This window comes from Corvus brachyrhynchos, unplaced genomic scaffold (genome assembly GCF_000691975.1).
Source record: "Corvus brachyrhynchos isolate BGI_N302 unplaced genomic scaffold, ASM69197v1 scaffold281, whole genome shotgun sequence".
Lineage (NCBI taxonomy): Eukaryota > Metazoa > Chordata > Aves > Passeriformes > Corvidae > Corvus > Corvus brachyrhynchos.
This window is the reverse complement of record NW_008236509.1, coordinates 1,316,224-1,339,206: the sequence shown is the minus strand read 5'-3', so window position 1 is coordinate 1,339,206 and position 22,983 is coordinate 1,316,224. Positions and strand designations below refer to the sequence as shown.

At 41.0% G+C, this 22,983-nt stretch overlaps 1 protein-coding gene across 1 annotated transcript in view; it reads right to left on the bottom strand.

Annotated features, from left to right (window-relative positions):
• TEAD1 (TEA domain transcription factor 1) overlaps positions 1-22,809 on the bottom strand; it is a 153,871-nt gene extending 131,062 nt beyond the window's left edge. Inside the window, 1 exon segment of the mRNA XM_008644058.2 lies at positions 22,704-22,809. The gene's annotated coding sequence lies outside the window, so the exon portion shown is untranslated.
• Between the last annotated feature and the right edge of the window lie 174 nt (positions 22,810-22,983).

The window sequence follows — 22,983 nt, the reverse complement described above, 5'->3', positions numbered from 1 at the left end:
TAATAGCGAGAGAGCCTTTTAAAGAACAATTTTGGTTTTAATGTTAAAAAAAACGCAGCAATAAGAGTGAGGTAGAAATATTTTCATTTGATTGCCTGTTTCTTTCTCTGGCTACATGCATGAACTTGCTTCCTGGTCAAGGGGAATTTTTGCAGGTAGGAAAAAAAAATTCTGCCATCCACTCAGTCCTCGAGTGTCTTGTTTTTACAAGGTAGAAAGGTTTTGTCAGTCAGGTTACCTAGGAGTGAAAGTTATGTCTCATAATCCATAATTCTATTGCCTGTTACACACCATCTGGTGACACAGTCAAAGATAATCTGATTTCTGTCCTTTAAAAACATCACATAGCTGTATCATGTGGTGCATGCAATATGATAAATGGCTTATTTAAATATGCCATTTCTGTACAGTTTACAATTTCGTGGTCACTCTCAGCTAACACGAAAGCAGTTTCAAACAGGGATTTTATCGATCGTTATTTTCAAATATCTCAATCCTTAACTGAGGTTTTTACCTGTTTACAGCTACACCTAAAATTGTATGATTAAACAGCTAACACCTAAGCAACCTTTAAGAAGCTTTTATTGGAATTGAAAGTTTTGCATCTACAATGGAACAAATATCATGACAAAGCTGTTACGTGTTCCAAAAGCAGCAATGTCTTTTCCCAGTGTCTTTACCAGGAAGAGCCTGATATAATTTAAATCCAGACTACTCACTCAGTCTGTTGCAGGCGTTCTCAAGTATTTCCACAGATTCTGGAAGTCTACCCAGAAAAAGATCCTTGCAAGATAATCATCCATCAATACATCTGCAGGTTTGCAGCAGGTTTGCTTTTGTCACTTTATTTTCAGTCTCCAAAATAGTTAAGTGAGCTGCCAAAAGTTGAATCCTCACAAAATAAATCAAAAAAAAGAGAATCAATCATGCTGGGCAAAAGAAAGCTCTTACACAACTAACCTGGTGAAGGGAAATAGGCCATTTGCTGTTGCTCAACTCCTATTTCAGTGGCCCTTACATTCTCCAAGGCCAAACCTTCAAACAACAATCTCATCCCCTTCTGATGCACAAGACACACCCAAGACATTTTCAGGAGGGGTGGAAAATAGTAAAAGAAGATTTCTGTGATTTGCAGTCAGGTTCTTCTGGGAAGATTACATATTTCTGGGAGGCTATAATGTACACATGCATCTGTACCTCTGATACAATCACATAATCACCATTCAGATCGAAATAGCTATTTTTTCATGCAGATTTTTATTACTTTCTCTTCCTGGAATAATTAACGACTTTCAGATTTTTTTAACTTAGGAGAAGACTTAATTTTCACCCAACTCTTCAATTACAACTCCAAATAATTCCCATTTTCCTTGCAGACTGTCAGGCTGCTGTGCCCTTTGCTCTGGTAGGTTTTGTTCACAGCAGAGCCTCTGGGCAGAGCACAAGCCTACAATAATCTCATTTAGTGATACACCTGCATCATTCACCAGGATTTACCACAGTCTCAGGCTTCACTTGGAGAGAGGAAGGCAGCAGTGCTCCACTAAAAGCCGATTCCTCACAGAGTTTCGTGTCGGGCCCAGCTGCTGGGGTGCCAGGCCACGCTCCGTGGGGAGGCAGGGAACATTCCCAAAACCTGGCAGGAGCGGGGACGGCACAGGAGCCCCGGGTGCGAGGTCCCAGGTGTTCCATTGCGCTGCTCCTCTCTCGCACACACCTGCAGAGCCCTGAAAGCACCACGCCTCGTCCACACAGCGCGGGAAGCTCGTCCCGTTTCCTCTGCCCTCTACATCCAAAAATCCCACTTGTGCTCCCTCTGACCAGGCTGTCCAGCTGCCTGTGCCTGTCAGGTATATTCTGCTACTAGGAGGGATTTGGATAAAGCATTTAAGTATCTGGCAAGCATTTTCTTCAATGAAGACATGCTAAGAGCTAGGCAATCATGTTTTTAACTGTGCTGCCTGCCAGAAAAGTGCACAAACTTCCAATAGCAAAGAAATGAGGTCATTTTGGTCAACTGCCAAAATCAGCACATTTCCTCTTTTGGTTCTGGATGCTGCACCTCCACACTCCACAGTGTGTGACAAGGCGTGAGCGGGAGGTGTAGTCTCTCAGGAAAAAAAATAAAATATAAAGTAAACTGGTGGATGTTAGTTTTTTTCTTTAGGAAAAAAAAAGGGGGTGGGGAAGGAAAAGAGGGGGGGAAAAAAATCAGGAAGTGTCCTGATGTCACATGACCTCCTCCTCAAGATCTATTTAATTGGAGTCTAGAATAACCTTCCTAAGAAGATGTCAATACTTTATCCTGATGTTACAGCAGTGTAAAGCCTCATCCTGTTAAGGAATTCGAAAGGCTTAAAGGAGGGATGCAGCTTGTGGTTAGAAGGCTGGACTGGAATTTAGTAGATCAGGATTAAACCCTGATCCTGCCACAAGGTTCTGCTTGAGCAAGACTCCTAAATTCCTTTGCCTGAGACCCTATCTTGAGCATGGTCTGGTGCCTTTAAAAACTAAGTTTTCCTGAGCTGGGAATATCTCTTTGCCGTAGAGCAGAGTCTGGAACAGTGGATTTTGGATGCTCATTTGGGCCTCTTAATGCTAATGCAGCACAGACCAAAATGACAGTAGTAGCAGTAATAATAATAATAACAATAATAATTATCTCTCAGTCTTTATTTTCAAGTTAATGTCTGCCAAAAATGTTAGAGAAGTTTCTCATTGTGGCAACTACTGTATTTATGTGCATAATTTACAAGGAGCTCATCTGAATAATTTGAATTTTTTATTAAGATTATTTTCTCATTTTCCATTGAGAAGCCTTCTTAGATACTGACTCACTTTGAGCCTTGTGGGGAAAAGTGCCAAGCATTTGTTTTTCTTCTGTCTGCAGTAGTTATTTGACTCCTGCATTAAACTCAGCAAAGCCAAAACTGAATAGGAACAATCTTAATTTAATTATTAAATATATTACAAGCTTCACTGTGATTTTAAAAAGAACTTTCATGTGGGGTAGTGGAAATGTGCCAGGGAAATCTAAAAGAACTGTATGTAATCCTCTGTCCTCACCCCTCCCTTCTTCCAGCCTCTCTCAAAACGAGGTTAGGTGAACCCAAATCTAGCGGAGTCAGGGTGAGCCAGTTTCACTTTAGGTTTGCTTGGCAAAAAGTTGCCAGGGCATCCTGCCAAGCCTGCCACTTTTGAGATAAATATGACTTTCTTTCAGGGCAGTTTTATGAGGGGCACAGCAAGAGGCTCATATACTCTGGCAATTCAATTGCAGATTTAGCTACGCAGCAGCTGCCGCTGCTCCATTATAAACAACAGCTCGCTCTGAAGTTCTCTTAAGAAGTTTACAAAAGGGACAGTGTATTTATCTGACGTCTGTTACAGTGCTGTGCAGATACACAGATGGCCTTTGACTCTCACCTTCTGCATCACACCCAGCCGAACCCGGTCCCACAGAAAGGGTTAGGCTTTAAATTTGCCTGCTCTTTTCCTGATGACACTCTCTTCATCTATCTGACAATCAGAGCCAGCTTACTTTCCTTGGGAGGGTCAGATTGGCAGATGAACTACAGCGAGGAGAGGAAACATGTTAAGTATGAAAACATTCTCATAAGCTCTCACAGGAAAAGGATGTAGCTAACACTAAAAGAGAATACTGCATTTCTCTGCCAAACTTTATCATACAAGATTATGCATTTCCAAAGCTTACATTTCTACCGATTAAGTTTCAGTGGTGCTACATCTGCAGGAGGTATATTCCAAAGCACCCTTCCTCTACTCCCCATAGTCAGTTCTGGAGGATTCCTTTTGAGGTCAGCAACAAGCACATGGATCACCACAGGATGCTGCCACTGGAGGGTAACTGGAGTCTAACTCCCACCAGAGTGCTGGGAGCTGCAAAGTGAAGAGCTCCACCACTGTCTGACCAGTGCCGTGTGTGATCCCTCAGGGAACACCTCCCGGAGCCACAGGGACTGACCAAGTGTCAGGGACTGCTTGAAGCGAGCTCCCTTCCCCAGGTCCTCACCCCTGTGCTGATGGCCTGGCCTCATGCTGGGCACAAACACCCTTTGCTGGGCAGCTGGAAGGATAATTACTTAAAGTTCGTCCTTCCTGTTCTGGAGTCCCCTGCACTTCCTCAGTTGTACACAGCTGGAAGAGTAAAGCCAAGGAGCTGATAAAAGTATGGTCTGGGCACGGCTTTGAACAGCTTGCCCTTTCCTGGCTTAATGACCATATCATCTGCAGTTTCACTGAAAAGCTCCAGTTCTGACTGCCCTGGCCAAGTTTCATGGCTTTTTGTACCTTTTTGGGGAGCAATCAGAATGAGCATTTTGATGGCCCATCCCTAGTCCAAGCATTATTCCCAGAAATGCATCAGTCAGCACAGACCCGTTGACCTTTGTTTGGCTTCCTCAGTCCCACCTGGGCAGCTGATTTTGACTTGTTTCTCATTTTGTTCACCTGTGGACAAGTCTGCCAAACAGGCAGCACAAGTGGTTTTTGCTTACACACAGGCTGCTGGACAGACTTTTGCAAGCAGCCCTTGGTTTAAATTTGGTGTCTAACGAGTGGAGCAAATCCCCAGGTCAATACCTGCACTCAATTCTACAAATGCAAAAGAAAAAAGAAAAGCTGCTGGTGTGGGTCATTCTCAGAAAGGGATCCAGGGCTCTCTAAGTTGCCTTCTTCTTATGGCTCTGGAATCACTGCATGTGATGAAAGCAGTCTATTAACAGTTCATCATAAAACATTCTCTGAGATTTTATGTCCTGAATTATGTATATGATTGTTCGGCCTGTCTGGTGACTTAGTGTAGTGGGAAATCTAAATCACTGTTATTACACCTCTAACTAAAGATTTTTAAACTATTATTTTAATTGAATGGAAAAAAAAAAAAAAGACAAGCTCTCAGAAAAAAAGTACTTCAAAAAAACTGTGATCATTCTTTGAGCAGCCTTAAATATGAAATTGATATTTCTTCTGGTCCTGGGACACACCAGTGCTAGCATGTTATTTCTGCAAGGACTGAGATCTGTGCATTTGTTCCTGTACTTAAAAATGGTTCTTCACATACATTTTCATAATAAAGCACCTTATAACTGCTACACAATTATTGCTTAGAGCATTAAGTAACAAGGTATTATTACTCCAATTTTACAGAAGGGAACAAATCATGGAATCCGAAATACTTATTCTGCTTTTGCGTAGGCTTTCTCATATTAATTAATTATGAGACTTAATTACACTTAATCTCAGCACTCCAAACCAATTAGGGAAAATTGGGTAAAGTAAAGAAGCAGGGAAATCTGTCTTGGAGATAATCACTTACACTGAAAACAATTTCCACATAGGTATGTAAAAGGACTTTGCAAATGTTAACTTGCTTCCTCGAAGCAACAAGATGGATTTTTCTCTGATTTTTCTCTACTGTCCCTACACCAGTAATGTGAGCTGTGATCACTTCTCCCAGCTTCCTCTCTCAACTCTGCCCCAGAAACCAAATGCAAATCTCTGCTCCCTGACTTGTGCCTTAATCACATGATCACCTTCCTGCCCAGAAGTAAAAAAAAAAAAAAAAAAAAAACTCCAGGCATGTTAAAATCACCAGACTAGAAGAGCTCTAATCCAGTGATTTCAAGGGTTGGTCAGAATTGGTATATGAGATAGATAGGTAGATACAGATAGACAGATAGACAAATAGAGATATATAGATAGATGTTGCAAACTATTTATAGCTTTCTATTTATTTTGAATCGACAGCAATTTTATTTACTGAAGTTTGTCCCACAAGAGAAATGGTAAATCCTCTAAAGCATCACTTTAAAAGTTTTTCTTACATTGAAGCATCGATGAACACCCTCTGCTGAAACATTAATTCACTGTTTCCCACAGCACTTAGCCACAGGGACTTACAACACATTTCAATGCCTTCAACAGCAGCAGCATTCCACAGGGAACCATTCTCCAATTTCCAAGTCATGGCTCTTACAAAGATGGACTAAGCCAAGGCAAACTGGCCTTTTTTATATTAATACCAACTGATCCTCCCATAAAATGTGCACATTTAAAATCAGAGGAGGAACAAGAACTATTATCTTTTGCAGTTTGTCTAAAGAGGGCTATGAGTTCAAGTAAGTCTACTTGATTAAAATTGGGGAGAGATATTGAACTGACAAATACTAGATTTTTCCTTAATTTCTTTACTCTGTTTGCCAGTGAGTAAGGTCTTCTATAAAAGACTTTGTGAATAAAGGTGTAAATGCAAGCGGAGGAGACTCCATTCATTTACGACTTTGACTTCTCTGGAGCCAAGATTTCACCCAGTCTTCACAGTTGTGACATTTTGTGCTCAGTCTGGCCTATTCCAGCAGAACATTCAGTCTGTGCTCGTAGCAATTATGCCTTGTTTGCATCACACCATGACACGCGTGCTACGAGAGTTTCACACGCCGCAGCGTACCACAGTTTATTTTAAATGCTCTCCAGTTCCCCAAGTGAGCCTCATGGCATGGCAGCAGAATTAAACACAATGGGATCTGGCAGGCTGCATTCACAGGACTGCGTTGTAAAAACAGGGAAAATAAACATTAGCATTTTGACCGTTTCTTGTAGTTTTTCTAAATATTCTTAAGTAAAACAGAAAATGCTTTGCTGAGCCTGAAAAACCAAAGGATTTGCAGATGCAGTCAAATTAGGCAGTTTTCAAATATACATTCTTCCTCACACAACAAAAGTTTCCCCCTTCTTTGCCCAGTGGTGCTTCTGGTAAGGCCAGCAAAGAGCAGCTACAGTGTAAAACATTCAGAGACAACCTGGGCATTCAAAAGACTGAGATGTTCAAACCCTCACCTGAATTCCCACACCTAATGACAGCTTTACCCTCTCCCAAGTACACTTCTACATCTCCTAAGGTAGATGCCACCCCTCTTCATTCAGGCACAGAGTGGGGGTGGCCAGGATCTCCCTCTGGAAGCCTTCAAAGGCACACAGCTCTCTCCTCTGAATATACTGATAACTAGAAACTTTCATGACTAAGACTGGCTTACCATGCACCAAAAATTTTGCAATAATTTCAGTACACAGTCCTCTCATTTTGGCTCCCATCTTCCAAGCTTTGGAATGGACACTTTCCTTTACGCAAGATACAAATTGAATTGTTAAGACAAATATCAGCACAAATTCTGTGTTAATGAGAATCATGTCTCTTCCATGCTTTTAATACCAACCCCTGAGCTTAATTATTATATTTAGTGTCTAGGGCAGCAACACTTCCTACTCAGCACCTGTCATGGGTCCAGCAATTAATTGCATACCACTGACCTTCACAGAACACCATGGAAATTTTATTACTGTACAACTCAATTGCAGTCGTACAACACTGCCCCAGAACTATGTCTTATTACAAAAAAATCATGTGCTTACAAAAGGGATAGTGGAGCCAACTGAACTATTTATAATCCGCGAGAATAAAAAACATTTCACAAGGTTTGCAACATACATACACAAAAAAAAAAAAAAAATTTGCAGCCTTAATACAAGACAAATGTTACCAAGATTCACATTATAGACAAAAGTGGAATGGAAAATATTCCCCGAAGTCATAATGGCAGGGTTATGCAGTATGCTATTTAAAAGCTATTCACCAATGTCTTTTTCCTTTTAGTCAGAACTCTATGGTAGAAATTCAATTGAAGAAAGTCAATTAATCGAAATTGTGGTTCCACAACAGAGGGATTGGATGTGTAAGATGAAGCAGCTGAAGGAAAGAACTACATTTGCACACCTGACTTGGTCCTAGGCCCAGGTCTGCCACCTTGGAGTTACCTCTCTGCCAGTTTGCTGTTTTGAAGGGGCTACATCCTGCTTATGTCCTGCTGCTGTGGCTTAACCCCAGCTGACAAATCCAAAACACAGCCCTGCACCGAATACGATAAAGAAAATTAACTCTATCCCAGCCCAGAGCAGCACATCTGCCTTACTCCCTTCTTTTAACAAAATGCTGCCACTCAGCATATTTCTTCTAAGCTCAAGAGTCTCCTTGCTCCTTTCCAAACCAAAGGGTTCCCAAAATTATTACATGACTACTCTACTTTCAAACTGGCATGCTAATGTAAGTCAGGGCAAGGAGACTTTCTCCCTGGTTTCAAGGCTGCGCCCAGGATGAAATAACTCGTCACGCCCAGAATTCCAATGCCAGCTCCCAAGTTCCCAGGCTCAAGTGACCCAGTAGGACACAGCCACAAACCTCCACACTCACACTTCTGCAGCTGCTGCAGACGCAGGGTGGGAAAGGGACAGTGCAGGAGGTGTCTTGGGCTTTGTGGAAGGTGTACACATGCACCAAGGAGCACCAAGACCGGCTGCTTTGATAGCTTGCACTGTCCTTGTGCACTTCCAAGGCATTATCCAAATTTCTTACAGGAGTGATTGATAGGCAGCAGGCTGGCAACACACCCATGCAGATGGTGAGGTAAAATACCCATCCCCTGAAGTCAAAACCCAAAGAATAGCAAGAGATAACTGTGGAGCTGGAGGTCACTACTTGATCTGCATCGCCCAAACACCTTGCTTGATTTTCCAGAAGAAATGAAAAATGCTTCCCACCATGACAAATTCCTCACATCTCAGGCAATGCATTTAATTTCACCAAAATGCAGTTACAGTTGGGTTTACCACATCGATCCAGTTTCACATCTTTTTTGGTTAAAAATTTGTAATCTATACCGCCAATGACAGAAAGATTACCTAGCAAACAAAGCTCATCAACAACAACACTTTGCTTTGAAGAGTCACCTACACATGGCATGGATGATGTCTGCAAGGCAATTCAGGGCTCTGTGATGGTTGAGATTTTGTTGTGAGGGTTGTTTTTCTTTTCCCTAAGAAGTTCATTAAAATTTTTCAGTTGATATAATAGATTCTTCGTCTCTTCAGTACAGCAGAGGAAATGAAGTGAAACTAGCTACATTGTAATGGAAAAGTGATCTCATAATTTAATTCACTTTGCTCCCTAATCACAAATGCTCAGAGAGCACGAGCTAGGGAAGGAAGGTGTAAAGTGATGCTGCAGCGTAGCACCCACAATTAAAAATCTCCCTTCCTGAAGAAGTCTGGGTTACAAATCAGAATGAAGCACACATGTTATTGAGATTACTGAAAAGCTGTGGGCAAGGTTATGATTTAGAGGCAACAACCCTGCTCTTCTGAAACTAAATTCAAAATACCTGTCGATTTTGCTGACACCTTGGCTTAGATATTCTTGAGGCCTGATCACAGAGCATATTAATACACATATAGGTGCCTACAATGACTTGCTATACAGCCTGATGTGAAAAAGAAGTTACAAAATGAATGCAAAGATGACAGACAAGCCTCCCCTCTCCCAGCCAGGAAAGCTTTTATTGCCACCTCTTCAACACTTTCACTTCTGCCAGAAGTCCCCTCTGCCCACCTGGCCCCTCCAGCTGTCCGAAGTGTCTCCTCCAGACAGCACTGCTGAGCAGGCAGAGCATGGATTAAACAGTGTTACATGTTCTTTCTGTCATTTTTGGTTTCAGTAATTTAGAAAATCATTTTTCTCATTGTGGATATTTTTAAATAGGGTAAGGGAGGTGTTACAGAAAAAAAAAAAATCTCCAAGATCAGAATATATCAGAAACATGACAACACTTAACATGTCATTGTGACCATGAATATGTACAGAAACACACACACATACAATTAAAGTCAAGTATTTTGGAGGAGGTTTAAAAAAATAAAACATGCTCAACAGGAAGAGTCTGTTTAATGTAGGATTTAAGCAAGGCTCTCCCATTTGCATAGATCACTTACAGCAACAGCAAGTCATTAAATTCTCCCATAAAATCGTGCTATATTTTGTCAAAAGTGACACATTCCTTGCAGATCACAGTGCCTTTCTCATGCTGTTAATAAGATAATCTGTTACATGAGGTTTACAAATCCATTTAAATTGATTTTAATTAATGAATCAATCACTAGCCACTGATGACTTGGTCTACAGACAGCAAGCAATTCAAAGCCCCAGGCTTCTAATCCAAAACCAAAATCCACATTAGAGCAACAGGACATCTCTCTGATTGATAGCAACACAAAGATGTTCAGTTCATACACATTTAGAGTGTATGAACTTGATCAAAATGTATCTCCAGATCTTATGCATTACAATTCCCATATTCAGGACTGTTCAACTAGAAAAGCAATATTAAATCATTTACATTTCTTTGCAAGGGGAAAAAATTAAATCAAGCAGAACTATAACCTGTTCCTAAACTTTAGATGCTTATTCCACTTGAAGGTTTTTCCCTTTGTTCTTAAACAATCTGTTGTTTAACATTAATTAATAGAAAATTGCACTTCTTATGATCACAAACAGGAACAATGCTTTTTACATTTGCTTTGATGCCATGAAAAGCCACTGCTATTCTCCACTGCTCAAGTGCTTACATTTTCCCTTAAACAGAAAACAGGAAAGAAGCAAGATTTCTGCCCCAAAATCAGCAAGCAGAAGCAGCGGGAAGAACATCCTTGTTATTGTAGTAAGTTAATTATTATAATTATTGTTATTACAAGAAGTTAATTACAATGCAGTAAGTTAAATCCACAATGGGTGGTGTGATGCTGAGCACTGCAATCCCTGAAGCAGCAGCATCTGGCTCCCCGTGGCAGAGGGGACACACCTGAGTGAGGCTGCTTCTCCTGTGTGCACAAACAGCTGGTGCTCCCGCACAGCATCTGGGACTCAAGCACCTCTTGAACTAGCCCAGAGAAAGGAAGGAGTGATGCATGCCTCCCCAGGATCCTCCTTCAGGGATGCAAGCATCTTCCAGAGGAAGAGCTGCTCCTTCTTCGAAGGTGACAGGGAAGGAAGGGTGAGACGGGCCAGCCTGCCTCCAAAACAGTCTCATGTTTATACAGCTACACGGTGCCAAGCCCAGGCCACCCTGCTCACACAAAGCTCTGCACTGCTCAGGCCTCACAGCACAGATCTCTGCGTGTCTGGGATGTGACTCTGCACTGATTCCTCAGCCTCACACAAAACCTGACCCTCAGAAGCAGAGCAGGAGGCACTTGGAGATCACTACAAACTTCCTGTACCAGAGAAGCTGGTGCTGAAAATTGCAGTCATGGAGCAGTTATGCTGGTTTTGATTTCTTTAAACACTCTCTGCACCTTTATGGTCCACTAGCATCCCTTTAAATATTTTAAGAAAAAACCTGATCCCTCAGATTCCACAAAGCAGCTCGCTTGGATGCTCACTGTCATGCCAAAAGTCCCAGCAACCCAGCTCAGCACAGCACCATTATAATAAAACACTTGTAGTGGCCTCTCCCTGGAGGGATGCTACCAGCCCTGCTGTGGGGGAAAAGAGCAGTTGGCATGAGCTGTAGGAAAAGTGCTGTGAAAACAGTGCTGACACAAACCTGACAGTCAGGAGGGGACAGCCTCTGCCTCTCCCCTAAGGGCAACCTCACAAACAGCCCCTCCAAGGCTCCAATGTCATTGCCTGAGCAAGGCATTGACCCTCTCCAGGTCTTTCCCATGGACATGGAGTTGCACAGAGAGCGGGAAGAGGTGGCAAAAGTCTCTGTTATGGGTACTAGTCTCCACATGAAAGCGCTCCCAGCACCCAGCTGCCTTCAAGGTGGTCTGTGTTCCCTCGTTTCTGCCCCAGTCCAATCCTCTTCTATCGTGCTGGACAAACACCTGACTCCAGCATGGACAGCAGCATGGGATCAGCTGTGCCAGCCCTTTGGCTCCAGAACCCTCCAAGCACCCACCATCACACCGAGGTCAACCCACCAGCACGGAACGGCACCAGCTAAGAGAGGACCCAACTTTTAGCTTGCTTTATTAAAGCAATTTCACATGTTATCTGATACAAAAGAAGGTGCTGCCTAATGTCCAGTAACCATTCTGCCTGCTTAAATGAAGAGCTCTGTATTTGTTTTAATCAATACTGCATACAGAGTTTAACTAACCCTGTCAAAATTAGACTCGCTTTTTTTAATGCAATATCTACTAATTTATCTCCCAATACTCTTGCTCTTCATGGTTTGTTAAAAACAAAGATGTTTTGGAGGGAAGAATAAAAAGAATAATTAAAGAAGGTGGGTTTGGCTTTTATATGCTGCTAATTAATTAGAGAGTTAAATTAACCAAATAATAAGTACAAGATACCAAACTATCTTTCATAATATTTAAGAAAAGCATAAAGGGTTGAACAGTTTCCAGGTGTAAACACATTAAGATCAACATTGTACCAAGCCTGAATCTGGCCCCATTAGCTCAAAAAGGTAAATAGTGCATCCCCTTGCACAGATGTCAGAGCATACAGGCACTCCAAGTTTAAAGGACAGATTCTGCAGCCAACAATGCTCCACTGACATAGAGACAATCAATGTGTCCTTGATTATGAGGAGGCAAACAGTTTTCACTGCAAAAAATGGAGACTGAAAAACAAATCATGTGTTTTTATTTTATAAGTTCCAAGTTTGGGTTGGGTTTTTTTCAAGACCTTTTGGAACACTGAAACAGAACAAAAATAGTTTGTTGCACAAGCATAAAACAAAGTAACTGCTAAATAAACATTTTAAATTTACTCCTATGTGTTCAGTTCTCACTCCCATTAGCCTTCAGGAGTTGGATGATTTCACTAAAATATCTTCCTGTTTTCTGGAAAACTGATTATATGGGTTTTGTCCAAGAATTGTGCCATAATGTGTTCCCTTTATTTCACATGCTGAATATCACTGCTGGAAAACGTACTGCAGCACAGAACGTAGTATATGCCAATGCATCCTGACATTCAAATCAAGACCACAAATTATAAACAGTTTCAGCAAATTGACTGGAGTGCCTTTGTTCCTCAGACATACATCTTCCTATTGCTTACAAAAGCAGCATATACTAACCACGAACGCTGCTATAGCCAGTACTGGGAAAGGAAGTTATTGAAGCCTGGATTTCCTGCTTTCAGCCCAAGCCAAGAACTGTGAGGCTTGTAGTGGTTTCAGGAACTGACTCATCTAATGATTCATGGATAAGATACTGGTTTTAATATATTTCTGATCATAAGACTCAAACTTCAAAACCAGTGATGCTTAATTTTTATTTTAAAGTAAAAAAAAAAAACACAACAAAAAAGTACATGAATCAAGAAAACTAATATTGTCATGGGACAAACAGGCTAATAATTATAAATGTGTTTTACAGTGAACTCTGTTTGAATTAAAAAAAAAAAAAAAGGTGTGTTAAATGTCCTGGAAATTCATTTCAAGAGAATGTTGACATTGAATTAAAAATCCACTGTCAAAAACTCGAGTACTTTCATTGCAGTCCTGATACAGCTGAAATTCAAGTGGAGAGCCGCTGGGACATCAGTGCATTTTTAGATGTGCCCTTAGGTACAGGTAGGACTGCTCCACCCTAATCCATGAATCCTAGAGCTACCATTGTTAACGCACCTGGTTTCTGTAGCTGCGTACAGAAAGGATCATCAAAGACTGGCTGGTAGCAAACACTGGGGCATTTGAAACAACAGGAAAGTTTTGTCTCAGGAGTGACTGAAACTGCAGTGGTCAATCCTAAAGCAATGACTAACTAACACGGATTTTAAGTGCTCACACACACACCTGCATTTTGTGCTCATTCAGAATTCAAGCCCAGCCATCTTTATGCATTTAGTTCTTCCAGAGGGAAGCAGCCTTCCAGAGCATCCAAATGCTTTTTGCCCACAACACAAATCTCATCAGTATGCTGTAACTTGAACTGCCAGGCTCTTGCACCTAAAAAATAGCTGGTGATGGAAGCGGAGTTCTGCGAGGCTCATGTATGGAAAAGTACTGGTTTACTTTTTAATTTCTGAACTGCAAGCTGCAGCCACTCACACTCTCAGTGCAGCCTGGTGGGGACGGAGGGGGACGTTAGCATTTCTGTATTTCACCCTGTGCACAACTAGCACAAGGGAAAAAAAAAAAGAAAACAAAATGCATCTTGCTTGGAGGAAAAGAAAAAAGAAAAGCAAAGAAAAAACCAGCAGTTAAAACACTTGACAAGAAAAGGCCAAAGTGCACTCCGTGGCTGGCAGTCATTTTATGGCTATAGTCCTACAGCAGATTTACTTAGATGACGTCAGTGGCTCCAATCCAGCTTTTCTTTGGTAGCATTTACCACTTGCCTCTTGAAGCCTCCACTATGCTACAGAGCAGTAGACCATAATCAAAATTCCCTTTGTGAAATAGAGTTTACCTCAGGGCACAGAGGCATTGCAAGCTGAATTGCAGGCTCTTCACCCTGTACTGCATGCCCAGAAATAAATAACCTACAATACTGTACTCTCCTTAATACAGAAGAACCATTAAAAGCAGCCTGCTACCTAAAAAAGGGTTCTTTAATTTGTTTCCAAAATCTCAGAAGCCAGCATATTAGTTAATTTTCCAAGCAACCAAGAACTACAATAATTCTACTACCCTTTGGACTTCTTTGTATTGCTTTTAGAGATTTTGGATGATAAAGTTATTTATGGGTCACTGTTTTACCAGCAAAAATTATTACTAATGCTAGAGGCTAAAGTGAATCTGTATAGGAAGCTGCATATTTAAAACTGTCTTTCAAATGTGCCCCTTCAACTGCTTATCTACAGCTGCTCAGTAAGCATATAGTAAATATGCCAAGAAGCAGAGCAAGAAATTACTGTGCATAAGTGATGGTCAATTTAATGAGCAAAATGCACATTATTTGGAGCTGTGGATTTCCTATCACAAAGCAGTGGCTGAAACCAACAGAACACCAGTAAAGCCAAGTCAAGGAGATACCAAATAAAGTGAAACTTCACAGGCTCTGGAGTTTAACCAAAATAACCCCCACAACCATAAGAAATACGTATCTTATAGTACTAAACAAACATAGATTTGTTAGGTTTTAATGGACCCATCAATCCAAAGACAGCCATACTCATTATGAGTGGTAACTAGATACATTAGTGAACTGAAAATTGCCTCTCACAGTCGAGCACTCAGAAATAACTCACAGGGAAGATGCACACGTGCCTCAGAGAGCTGAAAGTCTCAATACCCTTCCTTTCCCAGGGTCTTTGCTTACCTTGCCCCTAATCACACCAGAATGAGAGATCACAGGTCTAGTCTGCAATGGGCCAGAGGCCAAAAAATGCTACTGTCACCCAACTGCATGAATCACATCATGGACCTGAACTCTAAATCTGAATTCAAAACAGATTTAAAACGTGGGGCGACCCCCAAACCGGCTGTAAGTGGACAGACACACACATTTCATGTCTGCAGAGAAACCAGAAGCCCTTTAGCAGCCTCAGATGCCAAGGGCAGGAAGCCTTTCTCATTTTCTGCAGGTGCCAATGTCAGCTCAGGCAGAGCAGCAAGGTGGGAGCATCACTTCACTGCCCATCCAGCTGGCTCCTGGGTGCTGTGTCAGCTCCTGCCTCTTTCCAGGCAGTTCATCTGGGTGAACATCAGTGAAATGGCAAAGAATGGCCACTGTTCAGACTGTCCATATTTCTCTGTTCCAAACGGACAGGAGAAAAATTTGCTTCTCTTTGACTTCTTTCCGTTGCTAAAAAAAGTGGTGTCAGCAAACAGATTCAGAAGATGATTGTAAATTTCTTTGAGAGAGAATCTAATCCTTTTCTTGGTCATTAAGGATCTGGACATGAAAGGCACGACAAGAACAAGTGGCCCTTTCTTTTCAATACCCAGGGCCAGGAAGGACTGGAAGCAGCAGAAACTGCGATGGGCAAAGGGACCCCACAGTGACACCATGTCCGTGAGCAGCAGCACAGGAGGCGGGATAAGGAGGACCTGCCAAGAGGGATTGCAAAAGGAGGGAAACAAAAAAATCACAGCGATCCAAAGGCAGGAGAGCTTAACCAAGTGCTGCCCAAGAGCAAGTATGTGTATTCCCAGGGAAAAGGAGGGTCCTGGCAACCAGGGACAGCTGTGGTGCCCTGCAAGGAACAGCGAGACTGAGCCTGTAGGGCAGGGGACAGAGGAATGTGCTGCAAGGTCAGAGAGCAGCACAGATCCAACCCTAAGGACACCACGGAGGCATTGAATGGAACACTGTAGTTATGGCTGGAGACCTCCTGCAACAAAATAATGACTCTCAAAGAAAGGCAGGGGTAGGGGGAAGATGAAGGAACTTCCACTGAATCTTCCAGTCTTCTCCAAGGCTTTCAGTTGATCGTGGAAAAAGCAGGGGAAAAAAAAAATCTTCAAAGATCAGCTGACAGCAGATGCAGGGACATGACTGGTTTTAAAGGTTAATTTTTTTGAAAGAATGAAGGTAAAACCAGGGATGTGGAAAATGAAACTGTTTACAGAGTTTTGCCTTTTTATTTTAAACTGTAAACCAGCTTCAGGACAAAAAAAAATATGTAGGTACTCATAGTGGTGATAGATTAAGTGTGAATAAAATTTCCTTTCTCCCATTAATTATTGTCCCACATCACCATATTTTTTTAAATTGAGATACACATAACAAAAGCTTTAATCCCCTAAACCTCTATGAATTTACCTTTTCTTCCAACGTCTGTTCTGACATTTTCTCCCCTCAAAACCAAAATGTCACTCCTGAATTATAATCTCCCAACAGAAATACAACCACGTAAAAAAACCAAAAAACCAAACAAACCATGCCAGCTAATTCCAAAAATAAGCACCACTGTTCACAGCACCATGAGGTGAATGAATGGTGAGAGATTCCACCAAGGGAATAATTGTGATCTCTATAATGTTAAGGAATAATTTGGCACCAAAAATACCCAAGGCCATACTGGTTGGCGATTCAAACACGAAGCATATCAAAACACTACTGATAAGCTAAATTAACAGATAGCTTATCTGAAGCATATACTGGCCATATGGTGCCACAACTTCTGTTGCCTGTTGCTGGCATAACAATAGGCTACTGCAGTCTTAGACTGGAAGCACTATTTGACAAACTGTCAACAGCATTTTTATTTTTTTTGCAGAGCTCTAGGGCAATGGCACACTCGCCTATTTGCATTTTTTTTTTTAAACAGGTGAACAAAGAGTAAACCAGATGTCGACTTTAGAAATCGAGCTGTCTGGATCAGGAGATTTAACAGAGGCAAGCATACTGCTACAGCTCAAATCTAGACAATGAGCTTTTCTAAAAACACTCTGGCCTAGGGGAGTGGCTATTTAAAACACTTGGCTTCTTTTATTTCAGCACTATGGAAGTGAATTCTACTCTTAAGTGCCAGCTCAAATGAAGTCATTTTGTTTCACTGGGGCTTTCTTTGCATTTCAGAAATGTAGCATGTACTGTAGTAACGGAAAAGACAAAAAAATCGGGGGGGAGTGTGTGATGTGGAAACCAGCAATTTGATCACATACAAAAAAAAAAAAATCTTTGAAAGGACAATTCAAGTGCAAGTTACATGAAATTTACTTTTCTCTCTTAGGAAAAAAAAAACCAAACAACACAACCAAAACAAAACTACCAACAAAAAATAAAGCCCAAACCACTTCTGAGTGCTTTAGAAAGACCTGATATTTACAACCTCCTCAACCTCCACAAAGACAAGGGAAACGGACCAGTAAGGACCATTTGCAATGGGACTTGAATATGTTACAGAAACACGTTCAGTTAATACCAAAAGTATAATGAAAGTTGTCTTCCTGCTTTATTTTAAAAAATTAAATCTTACTACTTGAGGACAAAAAAATCTTTTCATAACAACACAGCGATCTACTCAATCACTTTAAAAATTGACAAAATAAAAACTACTGTCAATCAATATAGAGTAGATCTGTCTATGAGATTCAATTATGAAAATGTGCTTTTAGCTGTGTTCCGTAGGAGTGTGAAAGACGTAATGAGAAAAAGAGATAACTTTCTGTTCTAATAATCTGTTCTGCTTTGATAGGCAGTTATGGGAACATATTTATTTTCTGACTTATACCCAGCTAAGTATGTAGCATTTTTAGACTATCTTTCCAAATTGTTCTTGAACATTCTCAGTTAAAAAAAAACCAACTCCTTTCATGTTAAGTTGAGATTGCACTTGAACTCTTTCCAAAAGCCAGAGCTGTACTGAATTATGATAATTAGAAAGCTGTGCGCATAAAAGGCAGCATAGTTGATGCATTTAAAAAAGTTCATGCCAGAGAATATAAGTTCAATATGTTCTCACATAATTAACATTTCCCATCATTAGCAGCAGTTTTCAGTTCATGTATCTGTAAAAACAACAGCACTCGTCATTGTTTTAGATTCCCAGTCAATAGCATTTTAATAGTTTTACACATAATCCTAAACTTTCCTTCCCTTCCCCCTCCCCGCACATGGAGATTTCACATTCTACCTCCTGACCTGCTAGCAAATAAATTTGGATTCTGTGCTCATGTGCTCCTGCTGCCACACAGACTGACTCCAACCCGACACTTTAGGGAACACCTAACAAGGGCTAGAAACCCAAGAAGGCCGTTGCAAAGCTCCAGCAGGATGCAGGGGGAATAATCACGTTGTTCCAGTAAACAGTGAGGAGAAGACAAAGAACAAGAAGTTGTAGGTGATACCTTCAACTGGACAGGAGCCAAACTAAAACAGGCTGTCTCTGAGAAAGCAGGCACAGGCTGGAGGAAGCAGGAAATGGGGTCACAGCCCTGCACCAACCGGGCAAGTGTCTGCAAACCCTTCACACCCTCTGCGGATTTCCACCGCGTTCTGGACGTATGTACAAAAATTCATCGAGCAAATGAGGGCATGAAGCACATGATGGGCTACTCTTTGAGACTTCCTGGGTAGAATATCTCCAATTAGTTGTTAGGAGCTGGATTTTGACTTCAATTGACATTCAATTTTGAAATTAATTTAATTCTGGTGGAACATTAATAACCTGATCCAGTATAAAAGTTGCTGAATCTGCATCAACACAGACAGAAATTTTGGCTTTACCAATAGCAAGATAAAACTCACAGTGATTGCAGTGGGATTAGGATTTCATACAAAAACGAGAGGTTTGTTGTATTAAATCAGAAAACAGCTGAATTTTGTGTGACAGATCTGAGGAGCAGATTTGAAGTTGCTGCCTCAAAGGACTTAAGTCTGCAACTTTTCACTCTCTTCTGTTTTGGAAGTGAGCAATCATTACAACCAAACACAAAATTATTCCAGGAAATATTATTCTATCCTTGTTCCACTTGCAAAAGTCAAAAGGAGTTTTGTCCAAGAACAGAGAGCAAGATATGGTCATAAAGTGGGAATTTATTGCAGAGATTTTTCTTCTAAAACTGTGTCTTCAGCATAGCTTAGAGTCAGTCAGCTTCACAATAAATAATGCCATTAATCTGTTCATATATCACAGGATGCAATTTAAATTATACAGCACTTTCACAAACTGCCACAAACCCTCTAACAGCCCTTGCTTTCAGAGAGATGATTTACCTCCTGAAAGTTCTAAAATTTTGTTGAGATTCCAATAATTTTTTAATAGTAAAGGGCTGCAGTTTAGGAACATAAAACACCCCTGCTCACGGCAAGCGCTAATGGCAAAGTGCAACACGGCGACACAACAGTAATTAAACCTCAAATCCCAGAAACCAGGACTATTTCTCTCATGAAAAGGTAGGCCCCTCTGATGAGCTGGGGACTTCAAAATCATTTTTAAAGGGCCAGTTCACACCCTCATTCCAGCCAAAGTAATCCAGCAACAGGCTGTACGAAGTTGGTGGAATTAACCTGAGTTTAGACCAGATTTCTAAAAAGTCAGCCCTCACCTCATATTTGCACATGCTATGAATAAGAGCCCGAATGGAATGAATGATCAGCTGTTAATAGAAATTTGTCTTCAAGTCTTAGGCAGATTACAAGTTAAGCAGAACATAAGCCCCGTGCAGAAATTTGAATAAGTGTGTGTGTCAAATCAGTATTCTTTTAAATCAAAGATGCCCTTCTTTAGACATCAAATATCACACTAACCATGTACATAAAGCATATGCTGTAAATATCTTAGTATTTGATCCAGCAAATATTTATTCCTATGAGTCATCCTGGTCACTTTAACCTGAGTAAGGATTGGATCCAGCAAATATTTTCTTCCTAAATAAATGGAATCACTACAGAAAGACAGCTTTTAAACCATCTCTGGAGGGGTACAGGATTAATAGTAGTGACATGAAGGAATACCAGATAGAATGAGTGATGTGTATATATATGTATGGTGTATATCCAGTAAGAAACCAAGTGTTCATAACAGGTTTGAAGGAAACCTTCTCCCAAACACATTCAGAACTGTACAGTAAATCTCCATGTTTTGGGCACCTTCTCACCAAACCAGATTACTTCTGGCGAAATTCTTCCAACAGTGTAACCATCCTAATTTACAGATTGAAAGCTGACAGCTGTATCATAATACACGACTGCATATTTTTACCTTCCCCTTTTTTTTGAAGTGAAAGACACCAGTATTTCTCTATAGCTCCAGAAGTTTTTATTCCTGTATTGCCTGTATCTTACCTTGAAGGTTTGCTTACAATACTATCACAAAGGCAGCTTAAACAGAAAGAAGGCAGAAATGTTTTTTTCCTCTGCATGTGACTCAACTGAACTTTTTCAGGCATGGACAAACAAAGCCTAGAAACCACTTTAACGATATCCAAAGCCACTACAGCATCCAGCAGCAACAACAACAAAAAAACCCACTGGTTCCAAATGACACCAAACACGCTACACACATGCTCACACATCTCCACACATCACCACGCTCAGCTGGACACTCACGGCCGGGTCCACTTCGTAATTAAGTTTCTGCTGTTCTTTTCTAGCTGTTTAATTAAAACTCCTTTAAACACACTCTGTCTTTACTAAGACTCCTGTCAAATCAACATTTTCCCTCTGCTTCACTGCTTGCATACACCCCACTCAGCACTGACTAAGAAACTGGAGAATATAAAACTATAATTTGAATCTCAAGAGCTGTTGTTACACTGCCCTGGCTGAAAAGGCCAATAATATTTACTTCACCAAAGCGGCGTACACAGAATTGATGCTCCAAATACACCGAACGTGTTTAGCGATAAAGTACTTTCCAAAGGTATTTCTAGATTGCTAAGAAGAAAAATTGAAAGAAATCCTTTGCATCCAAAATTTCTGCTTGGTCAGCTGATAAAAACCTGGAGCAAATAAAATGCAGAATTATCCCTACTGGTATAGAAAACGCCTTATGACCTAATTAAACACCAGTGCAGTGTGAAAAGACATGTTTTACCACAAAGGTGAAAAAATAAATGCACCTCTAAGTGTTTACCCTCAATGAAAATAATTTCAAAAAGTTGATTTTAAAAACTTGCAACTTCAGAATGTGACCCAAACATAAAATCTTCAATTTTGTGTTTCAAGAACATCCACTGTATTAATTCTTGTATTTCTATTCCTAGATAAAGGATGCATGTGTGTGTATATAAAAATATATATATTCACATACAAACAAACATGCAAGCTTCCCTCCCACTCCCAGAAGTAATTTAATATACAGGTCTGTGTCATTTTTAATAGCACCATCTTACCATCAGTACAATCTAATATTCTGTAATGGTATTCCCCAACTATTTATAGAGATAGCATACATCATACATTACAGACACACATTCCCAATCTAGGCTTGTAAGAAGAATCCTACATAATTTTAAATTAATGTAATTATAACCATTTTTGTTTTCATATTCAATTGCAGGTAGCACTTAGTTATTTACATGAATTTTCCTGTTAGAGGCATTCCCACAGAGATTTCCATATTAGATGTGCTGCATAATAACCGAGCATGCAGCTAGGGAGAGCAGCATGTTATCCATACAGCTCCCAGCTTTGCCATTACCCAGGTCAGACAGCTCTGTAAAACCGCTAACTGCCAAAATTGCATTTCTAAACTTTATCAGCACGAAGAGAAAGCAAATATGCTCCTGCTAATACAGGAATACAGCTGCATATGTACTTTTTCTCCCTGAGGCTCTGCCATTTAGGCTTACCTTTCTTATAAATCCTATTTCAAGTCAGAAAACACCAGTACAATCTGATGTTTCTTGGCCTTTCTTGCCTAGATGGTGTTCAACACGGAACAGTTAAAAAATACTGGGAGCCATTTACATTCAGAGAGCGCAGGGCAGAACTGCTCCCTAACTTTCCAGCACTTCTGGAGGTCACTTTTCATTTCTTCATATCAAAGGCAGGCACTTGTTTCTAATAAGTTAACAACTCTCCTGAGAAACGTGGGTGGCTGGTATTTCATTGTTTCATAAATATTTTTATACTGGTAACACCATTCAACTTAAAACAGATTTCAAGAGGAGAAAAATCACGACTAGGACCGCGTTCAACAGAGGTAGGAGCGCAAACTTTTTTACTTGGTGAAAACAGACATTATTTCCCCCCTCCTCTCGCTTTATTTCGCCTCGCTGTTTTTGTTTGGTAGTGTGGAGGGGGCCGCTTTGTTTTAATTTGGGTACAAAAGCCGCACTGTATAACTTTTCCCTCCCCCTTGGAAGTGCACTTCCTTTGAAAGCGCTCCTCTGCGAACAAAGGCTGCCACCGGCCCTCCGCACCAGCGCCGGGGACAGCTGTGCGATGGAGCTCTTCAAAACCTCGCCGAGAAAAGAAAAAAAAAACCCTGCGGTTCCTACCGAAAGGAAGTTTTCCAGGGACAATCTCCTCGGTGTTGCTGTAACTGCGACTTTGTCTTTTTTGGATACAATGTTTCTGCTGACTCCCGAAAATTTTCCACTTGAATGTGCAATTAACCAGCAGCGGCGGCAGCAGCAGCTCTGGAGAAGGAGAAGAAGCAGCGAAAAAGGACATTCCTTCTTTCATCTTTTAGAGGAAAATAAAAGAGGGGAGGGAGGCAAAACTGGGGGCAGCGCGGCGAGCGGAGCTCCGCGCCAGGCCGGGCCGCCCGGGGGTGGC